The following is a 13575-nucleotide window of genomic DNA, read 5'->3' on the forward strand; positions in this document are numbered from 1 at the left end:
AAGGTGCGGGAGAGGACCTTGCAGGTGGGGTGAAGCAGGTGGAGAAGGTGCAGGAGAGGACCTGGCAGGTGGGGTGAAGCAGGTGGAGAAGGTGCTGGAGAGGACCTGGCAGGTGCAGATGAGGAGATATAAATCCCGAAGGTGCAGGAGAGGATGGTGTAGTAGATGCTGAAAACCCCTCTCACAATAGAGACTATGGGTGTGGAGGCTCAGTTGAATCTGAAGGTGGAAGGCAGAGTAGTGATGACCCTAAGTCCTGTCTCGTGTCCCCAGAGCCTGATCTGTAAGCCACAGTGGGGGAAACTGAGGCAATTAGAACACCAGAGTATCTTAGGACAAGAATTTCCTCAAGACTCCCAACATGGGAGTATGATGTTGTTGTCAAGGGTACTGGACAGCTCCAGGCTCGGAGACCACCTGAGGAGACATGGGAAGGCCAGCCCCTGGGCACAGTCCAGACTTCACCACAGACCCAGCCTGGGGCACAGGTGTTAGGGGTGGGGCTCACGTTGGCGGGAGTGCTGGGTGCAGATGCCTCAGCTGGGCTTTTTAATTAACCTCTGCTGGCTGCTCAGAAGGGCCCCAATTAAGTACAGAATGCAATGGCAGAGTGGGGTCAAAGAGAGGAGCTGGTTTTAATTAAAGTGCAGTGGCCTGGGCAGGAGCGCCCCCGCCTGACCGCCTCCTCAACAGGTCCTACCCAGCTCAAAGGCAGTCACGTGACGGGTAGATGACAGAACTCTGCAGTCTCGTCTGGCTGAGATCCCACTAGATAACAACAGAACCAAGGGCTGCCTTGTCTAGCCTGTGTGGCCACTGCCAGGCAGCCCCTCTCTGAGCCACCTTGTCCCCTCTGACCTCTTCTCATTCGTCACCTGACCTGAAATAACCATCTGCTACCCATTCAATAAGCAGGTCCCTGGTATAATAGGCATCTGTGGTATGTCTACTTCAGGAGCAGCAGAAAGAATAAAACAAATAATCACATCCAATGTGCATGGGCAGTGGAATTGAGCCAGACGGGGGGGGGGCAGCCTTGTAAAGGAGCAGAAAGCAGCAGGAAGAAGAGAGAGCTCCCCTGGAGAGGGCAGAGCCTAGTCAAATCCAAAGCAGTACCGGAGCAGGACTGAGTTGCTTGGGTATCAGCAAGGACAAAGTCTACGAGCAAAAGTTAAAGGGAAAGCCAGACTTTTCTCCAAATGATCAGAAGCCTGCTGAGGACTCTCAACATAATCAGCTCCCTGGGAAATGTAAGGACAAACCACAAGAGAGTGTTGGTGAGATAGCTCAGCAAGTATAAAGGATGCTTTGCCATTAAGTCTGAAAACCTGGAACCCACACAGTGAGAGGAGAGAGCTGACTTCCACCAGTTATCCTCTGATTTCTGCACACGAAATGCTTGCACATGCTTACACACACGTGCACACATGCGCACACACACAATCAACCAATGTAATAAAAGTTAAAAATGAGGAGCTACCATCTCTTGCCTCCTAGGATGCCTGATATACCAGCAAAGCAACAGGGGATGGTTGCACACGCCTGTGATCCCAGCACTTGGAAGTGAAGGCAGGAGCATTAGAAGTTCAAAGACATCCTCAGCTACATACGGATTTGGGGCCTGCCTGAGCTACATGAGATCCTGTTTCAAAGCAACAGCAGCAAGAACAAAATTGGACGCTGAGGTGAAAGTAGAGTTCCATCCTCCTTCCTTCTGCAAATTCCACACAGTTGTTCCCTCACCTGTTACAATGGCCCTAATGAAGATCTGTCTTAGCATTCTTTCTGTGAAAAAAGCTGATGTAAGAAAATGCTATGGGTGTTTTACTACACTCACACACACACACTCACACACACACACACACACACACACACACATATACAGAGAGAGGGGCGGGGAGGGAGGGAGGGGAGAGAAACACCAAGGGGAATAAGGGCTTTTGGGTTTCATGGGGTTTCTTGCAAGGAGAAACATTAGCTACCCATCTGACTCTCTACAAATCTCACTGGCTAGGAAGACAGGAAGTCCTCTAGTACCTTGGCCCAAGCGCAGGTCCTGAGCATCAGTACATCCTGATGAGATTGAGCCTAACCATGCCTCTGAGAACACTCTCAGGCAGGGGGCTGCCAGGCAGGTTTGCATGTCCTGCCCCCATAGCCTTACTTTGAGTAACCGCTTTGAGTAACTGCAGCTATGGGCCAACATTCTCCACGCCTGGCTTCCTCCAGACATGGGTCTTTGGGGAGTAATGAATAAGGGATGAGGAATGGGGGGCACTTCTCCAGAGCCACTGTGAGCCCCTCTCACCTGCCTGAGAGACTCATGTTCCCCTAACTCAGCCCTGCCAAACCTGAGTGCCCAAGTACCAGTCACCAAAAAGCCTTGTGCCAGGTGATGCTCGTTTGGTTCAGCTGAGGTTCCAGGTAGGAGTTTCTCAGAAGAAACTGGCTTTGGCCCCCTGCACTAGTCCCTGAAAACAGTTCACATTCAGAATGAGGCTCCCAGCTGCCCAGTTAACGGGCAATGCCCAGATGAGCAGATGGCTGGGAGCAGTCTGTCACTCTGTGGCTACTGTGGATAGGGGATACAGGGAGAAGCAAGAAGCATGCTCCCGGGACACCCCAAGGAGTGACTCCAAAGACAGGATATGGTAATCAAGCATGATGGTCATTTTAAGCCCTGAGTAAGCATGATTGTCATTTTAAGCCGGCCAGTAAGCAGCGAGAATCAGACAGGGCAGATGTGGTTTGGAAGTGTACTGGAAACTCGCCCCTTGAATCATATATTGATTGTGTCTGAAGGCAGTGAGCTAGGGAGGTAATTTGGGTCAGGAGAGGTAGTGAGGATGGAGACTCATGGCAGTGTGAGCTGCTTTAGCAGGAGAGGAAGAGAGAGGTCTGAGTTTACTTGGTCTTTGTCCCTTGGGTACCCTGCAGGTGGCTGAGAATGTCAGGCCCTGTATCAAGTTGGTGTCTCCATGGAATCTGTGGGAGAATTCTGACTTCTGAAGGTCCTGGCTAGTAGACATCTGCTCTAGAAAAAGACAATGGGTCCTTTCTCACCCTAGGCTCCTGAAATCCCAGAAGTCTAGGCTGGCAAGCCCTGGTCCACCCAGAAGGAAAATCAGATATACAGCTGGAGGTGGTGGCATGTGCTTGTGATCCCCACACTTAGGAGGTAGAGACAGGAGGCTAGCCTGGGTTACATAAGACCATCTTAAACAAACTGGATTACTGCAGGTAAAAGGACAGTTGGGGATCATGGGAAAGAACCAGAATCAGCTGCCCCTGTCAAATAATTCAGGGACACAGGAAAGATACCCTTGTGGACAACAGATCCAGATTGAGGCTTGGAGGACAGGGTCCTGAGGTGCAGGGTAAAATTTAAGAAATGTTTTAAATATTTCTTGGGTCCAGTGGGTTACATCAATACACACACACACACATATGTACATATAATGTGTGTATACATATTCTAAAGTTCAGTTTTGCACACTTGATATACAGTAACACATGTGTATGTGTACACACATGCATTTCCTTATGAGGAAATGAGCACATTGTCCCTCCCTTTATAAAAGAAACCCCTCACAGGGACTCTCCTTACAGAGTCAGCTTCCTTTGTCCTCTTGTTTTCTTCTTTAGGTGATAGTTGGCCCTAGGACTCTAGAAGATTGACTGTCCCCAGTGGACAGGAATTAGGAGACTGTTAGCATAGAACTTCCCAGGGGCTGCACCCCTAGAGGCCTGGGCTAAGGTCAGTGGCTGAGCTACAGGTAAAGGCTACTCTCTATTAACAGAGAGTATCCAAAGTGAAGCCCATGCTGCCTTAGCTGGGTACCAGTGAGCTCAGGCTCAGATGTTGATGGGTACATCATGGTGTCTACCCTGCTCCCAGAGTGTATACTGTAGGAGTATGGTGTAGCCTGTGTGTACATTCCCCAGGTCCACAGTTTCATTCTCCTTGGGTCCTCTCTGGTCAAACACTGGGGTCCTGGAATGCTAGGTTATAGATCTGAAAGACAGGTTGTCCACCAAGAATGTTCCCTGGAGGGGGCAACATCCTGATTACCCCAGAATAGACAGAAACACAAGTTCTTGGATCTGATGAACAGGAAGCTCCAGGTTGGAGGCCCAGAGTGTCTGGATATCTGGCTGCAGAGCAGCTCCAGACTGAAGCTGGAACACACACCACTGACCCCCTGAAGAGTAGAGTCGCAGTCCTGCAGGTAGCCCATTGCTGACCACTGTCTATATTCACTGTCTGCACACAGCAGGAACCTCTCCAGCCAGCTGACGAGGTCGGTAAGGACCTAAGACACATATACATCATGACAAAAGAAAACAGAGGCCTTTAATCCCAGAGCTCGGGAGGCAGAGTCAGGTTCATCTCTGTGAGATCGAGGCCAGCCTGGTCTGCAGAACGAGTTCCAGGATAGCTAGGGCTGTTGCAAGAGAAACTGTGTCTGGAATAACCCAAACCAAACCAAATCGAGGCCACTACCAAACACTTACATGCATCTTACACATTGTTTGTGGGGTGATAGGTATTTTATTATCCCAATGGAACCAACGGAGCTGGAATACCCAGATTCATTTTTCATTTTTGGTTTTTCGAGACAGGATTTTTCTGTGTAGGCCTGCCTGGCTTAGAACTCACTCTGTAGACCAGGCTGGCCTCTAACACAGCAATCCACCTGCCTCTGCCTCCCAAGGGATGGGATTAAAGGCGTGCTCGGGGAGTGACAGGCGGTAGGAGGCTCTGAAGAAGGGTCTTAAACAGAAAAGACAAAGGCAGTTTCTCCTGCAGCCTCACGTCACAGTCAGCACAGGAGACTTCTGGGATTCGGAAGAGTGTGAAGACTGTTGCTCACCAGAAAGCAGTTTGTTCTCAGTAGTGGACACCAGCAGGAATCTTCTGATTTAGTTCAGTCCTGGGGCTCTCTGCCTGGAGCATCAGATCCCAAGCTTGGGGGATTAGTCTCTGAGATATCCCCACTTCAGTGCTGAAGCAGGCCCAGGGTGCACCCCCTTTTCTTCTAATGACCAGTACTTATAAACCGGGCTCCCTCTACCCTTCCTTGGGTTGCACTGATCAAGCAGCTCAAAGAACTTGTGTTGGCTGGTTTACCATGAGAATAATTACCAAGGATACAGATGAAGATATGTAAAAGGTCAGGTGTATGAAAGGAGTGGGACTTCCATGTCCTCCCTCGGCACCCCCTACCCCTGGATCCTCTGCACGTTCAGCTCCTAGGAAGCTCTGAGAGTCTCTAGGGGTTTTATCGACACATCATTACATAGAGTGATTGGTTAAACCACTGGCCGTCAGTGATCCCCTCAACATTCAGCCCTTCTTCCTTCTCTGGAGGATGAAATGAGGCTGAGGGTCCCCACCCTCTGATGTAGCCCTGGTCTCTCAGTGACCAGCCCCACCTGGAAGCTCTCCAGGGGTTGCTGGCCAGCAGAGGGCTCTTCAACACATGGAATATACTTCCCTTCCAGATTCCTCAGATTTTAGGAACTGTAGTCTAGAAAATAGAAGTTGTTTTCTTTCTTTTTTTCCCCTTTAGTTTCTAAAGCCTGGAGAAAGAAGTGTGATAAAAATTAGGAAAAAAGCTAGGCATGAGGGGCTGGAGAGATGGCTCAGTGGTTAAGAGCATTGCCTGCTCTTCCAAAGGTTCCAAGTTCAATTCCCAGCAACCACATGGTGGCTCACAACCATCTGTAATGAGGTCTGGTGCCCTCTTCTGGCCTGCAGGCATACACACAGACAGAATATTGTATGCATAATAAATAAATAATTTAAAAAAAAAAAAAAAGCTGGGCACGATAGCCCACGCCTTTAATCCCAGCACTTGGGAGGCAGAGTTCAAGGCCAACCAGGTCTAAATCTCAAATTCCAGGACAGCCAGGGCTTACAAAAGAAACCCTGACTCACAAAAGCAAACAAACAAAGGATCTGGGAAGGAAGGGCTTTCCCTGTATCCCTACCTCTGGGGAAGTCATTAAGGATGTAAAGTTTCTCTTGCAACCAGGTACTAGATCCAGGGTTTTGATTGTATGAGGATGTTGAATATAAGACAGAATACCAAGTGCAGTTCAAGTGAGACTCAGTGCTGTTCAGAATTTCCCTAAAGGCTCTGTGAAGTTACTTTTTTCAGCCAGTTAGCCTGCTCAGAGACCCATGCTGAAAAGGGCTTTTAAGAGCTTGAGGGCAGGCAGAGTAGGTCAGGAAACCCTATGGTGCACTCCAATCCGCCCAGTGTATAAAACCTCCCAACAGGCCAGATTGCCAGTGCAGTGGTGAGCTCCCTGGGAATCCGTGATGGGAATCCCAGAGACCACTGTAGTCTGTAAAATAACCAAAGGACCCGAGTCCTAAGAGGCCAAGGAAAGAGCCATAGGGCTGGAAACAGTCAAATGTGGAGGTTAAACTCCTTATCACTGGGCTCAAACTCGCATCAGTAGCCTGACATGAATGCCACCCATCTTCCATACAGAGGCTTCATCAGCTGTCTGGGGGACTGGATGGGGTCCTCAAGACACAGAGTTCCTTTCACCTCCTGGGGGCATCCCTGTCTCTGGTCCTTACACTAGGTAAGGTTGTCTTTCTAGAAACCTGGAGAAGCCAGGCCACTTGGCATCCATGCCCCTGACTAGGTCCTCAGGATCAGGTTGCTCTAAAGGGAACGGTCTGGACTTTGCCCTGGAGTATGATCAGCTGAAAGGGAGGCGAGCCGCCATAGGCACTCCTAGCTTCCCAGCACAGGTAGCTGAGGATCCTGGACCTCTGGACGCACTCCTTTCAGTCAGCTCACTTCGCCCCCTCCTGGCCAGAGCTGGCCCATGCAGGGACCTCAGAGAGGAAACGCACTCCTGGTCTCGAAGCAATCTTGTTAGCCTCAGTTTACCCAAGCAACTGACATTCCCTGGTAGGGTCTGTCCTCAGACATGCCCACTCAGGGCTCCCACAGATATGTATGCCCGTTCTACTCCACTCGCCCGCCCACCGGGACAGGGCCTAAAACAGAAGCACAAAGAAGGAAGTACGTTTCTTAACTTGGGAGTGGGCATACAGCAATCTGTTTTATCATTTTCAAAACTTCATCTTACATAAATCCCATCCTGTCTCTCCTTTTTTTTTCATTTTGCTAAACTCTTCCCCCAAAATAAAGTTTCTTTGGCTTTCTATTTCTTTTAAAAATTTTGGAGGTTTTATTTTTTATAAAGTAAAGATTTTATTTAAAATTTCTTATTTGTTGTTGTTGGCTTTTGTTTTGTGAGACAGAGTGTCTCTGTGAAACACTCCTGGCTGTACTGGAACTCACTCGGTTGACCAGGCTGGCTTCAAATTCAGAGATTCATCTGCCTCTGCCTCCCAAGTGCTAGGATTAAAGGTGTGCATTACCACCACCAGCTATTTTGTTTTGTTTTTATTTTATGAGCATTGGTGTTTTGCCTGTATTTATGTCTGTGTGAGAGTGTCAGATCTTAGAGTTACAGCCAGGTGTAAACTGCCATGTGGGTTGGGTGCTTGTGCTAGGAATTGAACCTGGGGCCTCTAGAAGAGCAATCAGTGCTCTTAACCACTGAGCCATCTCTCCAGCCCAAATTTTAAAGGGGCTTGAGAGATGGCTCAGAAGTTAAGAGCATTGCCTGTTCTTCCAAAGGTCCTGAGTTCAATTCCCAGCAACCACATGGTGGCTCACAACCATCTGTAACGAGGTCTGGTGCCCTCTTCTGGCCTGCAGGCATACACACAGACAGAATATTGTATACATAATAAATAAATAATTTTTTTTATTGTTTTTCGAGACAGGATTTCTTTGTGGCTTTGGAGCCTGTCCTGGAACTTGCTCTGTAGACCAGGCTAGTCTCGAACTCACAGAGATCCGCCTGCTTCTGCCTCCCGAGTGCTGGGATTAAAGGTGTGCACCACCATCGCCCAACTAATATTTAAAAAAAATTTTTTTTATTAAATACCTTTTAAAATTGATTTTATTGAGTTATACATTTTTCTCTGCTCCCCTCCCCTTCAACCCTCTCCCATGGTCCCCATGCTCCCAATTTACTCAGGAGATCTTGTCTTTTTCTACTTCCCATGTAGATTAGATCCATTTATGTCTTAGGGTCCTCATTGTTGGCTAGATTCTCTGGATCGTGATTTGTAGGTTGGTTTTCTTTGCCTTATGTTTAAAAACCACTTATGAGTGAGTACACACAATATCTGTCTTTTTGGGTCTGGATTACCTCACTCAATATGAGTTTTCTAGATCCATTCATTTGCCTGCAAATTTCAAGATGTCATTATTTTTTCTGCTGTGTAGTACTCCATTCTGTAAATGTATCATATTTTCCTTATCCATTCTTCGGTCAAGGGGCATTTAGGTTGTTTTCAGGTTCTGGCTATGACAAACAATGCTGCTGTGAACATAGTTGAGCACATGTCCTTGTGGCATGATTGAGCATCCTTTAGGTATATACCCAAAAGTGGTATTACTGGGTCTTGAGGAAGGTTGTTTCCTAATTTTCTGAGAAATCACCATACTGATATCCAAAGAGGCTGTACCAGCTTGCACTCCCACCAGCAATGGAGGAGTGTTCCCTTTACCCCACATCCTCTCCAGCATAAGTTGTCATCAGTGTTTTTGATCTTGGCCATTCTGACTAGTGTAAGATGGGATCTCAGAGTTGTTTTGATTTGCATTTCTCTGATGGCTAGGGATTTTGAACATTTCCTTAAGTGTCTTTCAGCCATTTTAGATTCCTCTGTTGAGAGTTCTCTGTATAGGTCTGTACTCCATTTTTTAAAAGATACCTTTTAATTGTATGTATGAATGTGTATGTATAAGTACAGGCACTTGTGGAGCCCAGAACTGGAGTTATAGGCAGCTGGGAGCTGGGGACAGACCTTGGGATCTCTGTGAGAGCAGTCTGTACTCTTAAGGGGTGAGTCATCTCCTCAGCTGTTGTCCAGTTTGCTCTTTAATACACACTTGGGGCTGGAAAGATGGTTCTGTGCATCAGACTTCTTGATGCTCTCGTAGAAGCCCTAAGTTTGGTTCCCAGCACCTGCATGGCAGCTCATAAACACCAATAACCCCAGTTCCAATGGATCTGACCCCTCTTCTGGCATCCTTGGGCACCAGGCACCCACATGGTATACATACATATTTGCAGGCACTCACATACAATAGTAAAATAAATAAATCTTAAAAAAGATATATACACTTAGTGAATATACAATTCAACAAAATTTATGTGCAATATGAAAGTTTCACTGGAGGTTTAACCTGACCTGATGAGGTAAGGAAAGCCTATCTAGGTTTTAGTAGTAGGGTCCACTTCAAATTTATCTACAATGGCTATTAAGTTTTTAACTGGCACAAATAATTAATTATGGGGTACATGGTAAGTTTTTGGGCATGACTAGAATGTACAGTGGTCAAGTTAGGATAAATGGGGGGGACTAGCACTCTGTCCCTATTTTGCCACAATTTTGTCTCTTTAGGAACAGAAAGAGAATTTGGTTCCTGGCTGGTAACTATTGTGTGATGTTTTACTCTTTTGACTTTTTGAGGGACCCACCACCCAGCTCCCAAGTAAATCACACACAGAGGCTTATTCTTAGTTATGAATGCCTGGTTTTAGTTTGACTTGCTTCTTGCCAGCTTTTCTTATCTTACGTTAATCTGTTTACCTTTTTTCTCTGGACTTTTATCTTTTTTTTTTCTTCTGTATACCTTTCTTTACTTCTTTCTCTGTGGCTTGCTGTGTAGCTGGGTCTGGGTAGCTGGTCCCTGATGTCTTCCTTCTTCTCTTGTTTCTCTTCTTCTCTCCTCCCAGATTTCACTTCAGATTTTTAAAAAAAATATTTATTTATTATGTATACACTATTCTGTCTGTGTGCATGTATGCAGCCAGAAGAGGCACCAGACCTCTTTACAGATGGTTGTGAGCCACCATGTGGTTGCCGGGAATTGAACTCAGGACCTTTGGAAGAGCAGGCAATGCTCTCAACCACTAAGCCATCTCTCCAGACCCCCTCACTTTCTATTTATAATCTCTGCCTGCTAGCCCCACCTATCCTTGCTCCTGCCTCGCTATTGGCCTTTCGTTCCCCCACCCCCAGAAAAGGCTTCTCTGTGTCACAGCCCTAACTGTCCTAGAACTAACTCTCCTAGACCAGGCTGGCCTCGAACTCACAGAGATCAGCCCGCCTCTGCCACCCGAGTTGTAGGATTAAAGATATGCGCCACCAGGGTGACAGGCTTATATGACTGGGATCACAGGTCTCTGGGATATCCTGCAATTTCTCCAGGGCATGAAGAGCCAGCATCACCCAAGGCTTTATACATGAATACTTGTGTGTTGAGGGTGGGAAAGAACAGGCAGCTACCCCCATAGAAATTTACAGACGTGGCACTTAAAAGGGTAGCCCAAAACAGTGAGGATGCCCTGCACCTTGTGCCTGGACACAGGAGTGACTGATCTAGGCCCAGGTAACAGAACTGTCTCCTGCCAACTCAACAGATTAAAAAATAAATAATAATAATGATTTTTTAAAAAGTCCTAGGTCCCTCAACATCTCTTGCCTGTGGGACTCTTCACAACAAATGGGGTGAAGAACTGGACAGGGTGGACAGAGCCTGGGTTTGAGTCCTGCAGAGATGGGGGAGGCGCAGAATGCTACTGCTTCTGATCGGGCAGGGAAGGCTTCCCAGGGCGATGGTACAGGCTCTTCATCACCTGCACCCTCCAGGAGTCCCCTCTCCACATCAGGGGCAACCTAGAGTACCCTCTCAGGCAGCGCTAACCCCACGCAAGTCTCTGGTTCTCTGGGTCAGCTCTGAGCGTGCACAAAGGTCCAAAGCCAGTGGAGAGACATGGCGAGTATCTGACACTTGGCCTGCGCCTCTTTCCTCTTTAGCACCCGTCAGTCACGTCGTTATCTTCAGTGCTCAGGGCCAGCTGAAACATCAGACTCTGGAGACCTCTGAGAGGGACATCACATCCCCTCAGCGCTGACACGACCTTCCCACGCTGACCTTGGCGGTCCACAACAGAACGCTTACCGTCCTCAACCCCGCATCCGCGGAATGGGCTGGAATTGCGCAGGAAGACGCGCGTGCGCACGCGTCGCTGGACACGGAAATCCACACACCACACCCTTGTGCGTTCCAGTCCGGGGAGCCGGTGTGCTAGTCCCGGCCGCGATCCGGAAGCAAAGCGACTTTGGCTCCGCCCCGTGAAGACTACTCGGTGCGGACGCGCAAGCGCCATTTAACTCGGGGCGGGGCTTCGGCAGTGCCCGCCCTTTTCCCCCGGCGTGCCCCGCGGCAGGCGCTGACGTGGCTGCCGTCAGCGCCGCCATCTTGTGGGAGCGAAACCAACGCCTGGCTGGGAGCAGCCGCCGCGGAGGTGAGGCGCGGGGAGCGCTGGGGCCGAGGCTGGGGAGGCCACGGGCTGACCATCGTGGGCGTCGAGGGGCGCTCAGTGCAGGCTGCTAAGGGCCGGGTCTGGTCAGGCGGGCCTGGATCTGTGTCCAGTGGACCTGGCGACAAGCCGGGCAGAGCATTGGGGCTCCCCCAGTCCCGCGTCGCCCACGGCCGCTCGGCCCTCCCCCACTCCGCGGCCCATACGCCTGGCCGCCCGCCGTGGGCCGCAGCCCGGAAGTCCGGCCTGGACGCCGGCTCCTCTCCAGGAAGCCAGGTTTCCTGCTGTTCCTCTCTGCGCCTCTCCTAGGTTCCGCGGCCCGGGAGCCCGGCTAAGGGGGTCTTCCTGCTAGAAGGGCTGATCGGCGGCGTCAGAGACGGCACGGGCCTTGGGGCGGGGGAAACTGAGGCTTGGGTGGCCCTGAGACGGCGTCAAGGTCACTCAGGTACCGAGGTCTTCCTCCTGTTTCTCGAGCCCGGTTCCCGTCGGCCCGGAGGATCGGAGCTTTAGGAGGGGACGGGATGGGGCAGGTGGATAGGGGCCCGGGACTGCTGAACCCGGTGCTGGGATCTAGCAAGCGCATATGTGGATCTCAAGGGATCCCGGGGTGCCCACTCTGCCCCCCTGTGAGCCGTGATTTGGGCCCCACACTTTACCGGCCAGATCTTCATTGAGGTTTGCACTCCGGGGCTTGGTGGCCTCTGGAGGAATTGAGCCTCGTTTCGCCTCTTGACGGACCCCCTTGCTGCTGTTTTGGGTGGGTTAGAAGGGCCCTTCTGAGTTGAGTCTTTAGCCTGGCCGTGGGACAGTCTGCTTCCAGTCCCTGAGCAATCTGCAGCTAACAGAGGCCAGATCCAGTACCCCGGTCTGACTGTCCAGTCAGGGTAGTCATGCCGTGCCGGACTGAATGGAGCTGATGGAGCTGAGCCGTTGTATGGTACCTAAGTGCCAGGGAACCAGCTCTCGTCAAGGAGGAATTCGCCATCCGACAAGTGGCTGTTTTGCGAGGCAAGGAAGGGGCAGCTGCTCTTGGTCCCAGAAGTCACCGGAGAGCCCAGTAGTTGATGCCACAGCCATTGTTGGAGTAGTCCGTTGCTGTTCTTGTTTCACATCTAGTGGTCAGCAGTTTTCCCTGCAGGCTGATTCTGGTGTTTCCTGCAGTGTTGGTCAGAAAAAAGAAGGCTGGGATGCTGTGGTTCTTTGGTGCTGGTTCCATGTCCTTCCTCTGTAGTCAGTGTCGACAGCATCTACCACGGGTGACTGGCTGTAATGTCCTTACTTTTGAGCTTTCAGTAGCAGTGTCACTAATGGCCTAGACCGAGATTTGATGAACAGTGTTACTACCTGGTTTCTCTGTTTCTCCAGAGTTGAGTGTGGGAAGGGCCGGTCACAGATGTGTGAGCTACATTGTTGGAACTGCCTTGTCTCCTTGTCATAAAGGTTTCTCTTAGTGGACTGTCTATCACTTATCCTTAGGTATCTGTTGAACATGAGTCACTAAATCACCACCCTGCTCTCTTGCTTGTGAGGCAAATGTGCAGGATTGCTACTTCAAAAAGGTTTAAGAGCTAGGGGTAGAATGCTTTTCTTTGGCCTGCGTGAAGCCCTTGGTTTGGATCTCCAGCACAGCACACACACAAGGTTTAACTGTGAATAACAGCTGACTCATACTCGGTCTACTCATCCTGAAAGGAAAGGAGCAGTAACTAGTTCTGTGCCCCTCACACACAGTTCTGATTGTAAGTCATGTAGCTGTGATGCCCACGATGCCTCTTGCACAATAGTGCCTTGTAGAGAGAGTGTTTAAAATCTTTGCTCCACTGGGTTGCTACCTCTGCCCAGGATCAGGCAGGCTTCAAACTACAACTTTTTTAAGGTAAAGGTAAATTAGGCCTGTAGCAACTATGGCGACCCAATGTCAGGCAGCCTAACCAAGAGAAAAAACTTGTTGTGCAGGTTCATGCAATAGCTTGTTAAGAATGGTTTGAGAGTGTTGGGTCAATGTTTTTCAGATTCTTTGAATTAAATGTTACCTTGATGTGCAGGGGTTTTTTGAGACAAGGTTTTTCTGTGTAGTCCTGGCTGTCCTGGAACTCACTCACTCACACTCTCTCTCTCTCTCTCTCTCTCTCTCTC

General features: G+C 49.4%; 1 protein-coding gene across 2 annotated transcripts in view; it reads left to right on the top strand.

The window, feature by feature from the left end:
• The first annotated feature begins 11340 nt into the window (after window positions 1-11340).
• Arf1 (ADP ribosylation factor 1) overlaps window positions 11341-13575 on the top strand; it is a 16182-nt gene continuing 13947 nt past the window's right edge. Inside the window, exon 1 of one of the 2 annotated variants that reach the window (XM_005349978.3) lies at window positions 11341-11424. The gene's annotated coding sequence lies outside the window, so the exon portion shown is untranslated. Of the gene's footprint in view, window positions 11425-11573; window positions 11885-13575 lie in introns of those variants that run through there. The other variant, XM_005349979.3, reaches the window with a different exon arrangement.

The sequence above is a fragment of the Microtus ochrogaster genome, chromosome 7 (assembly GCF_000317375.1).
Source record: "Microtus ochrogaster isolate Prairie Vole_2 chromosome 7, MicOch1.0, whole genome shotgun sequence".
Taxonomy (NCBI): domain Eukaryota; kingdom Metazoa; phylum Chordata; class Mammalia; order Rodentia; family Cricetidae; genus Microtus; species Microtus ochrogaster.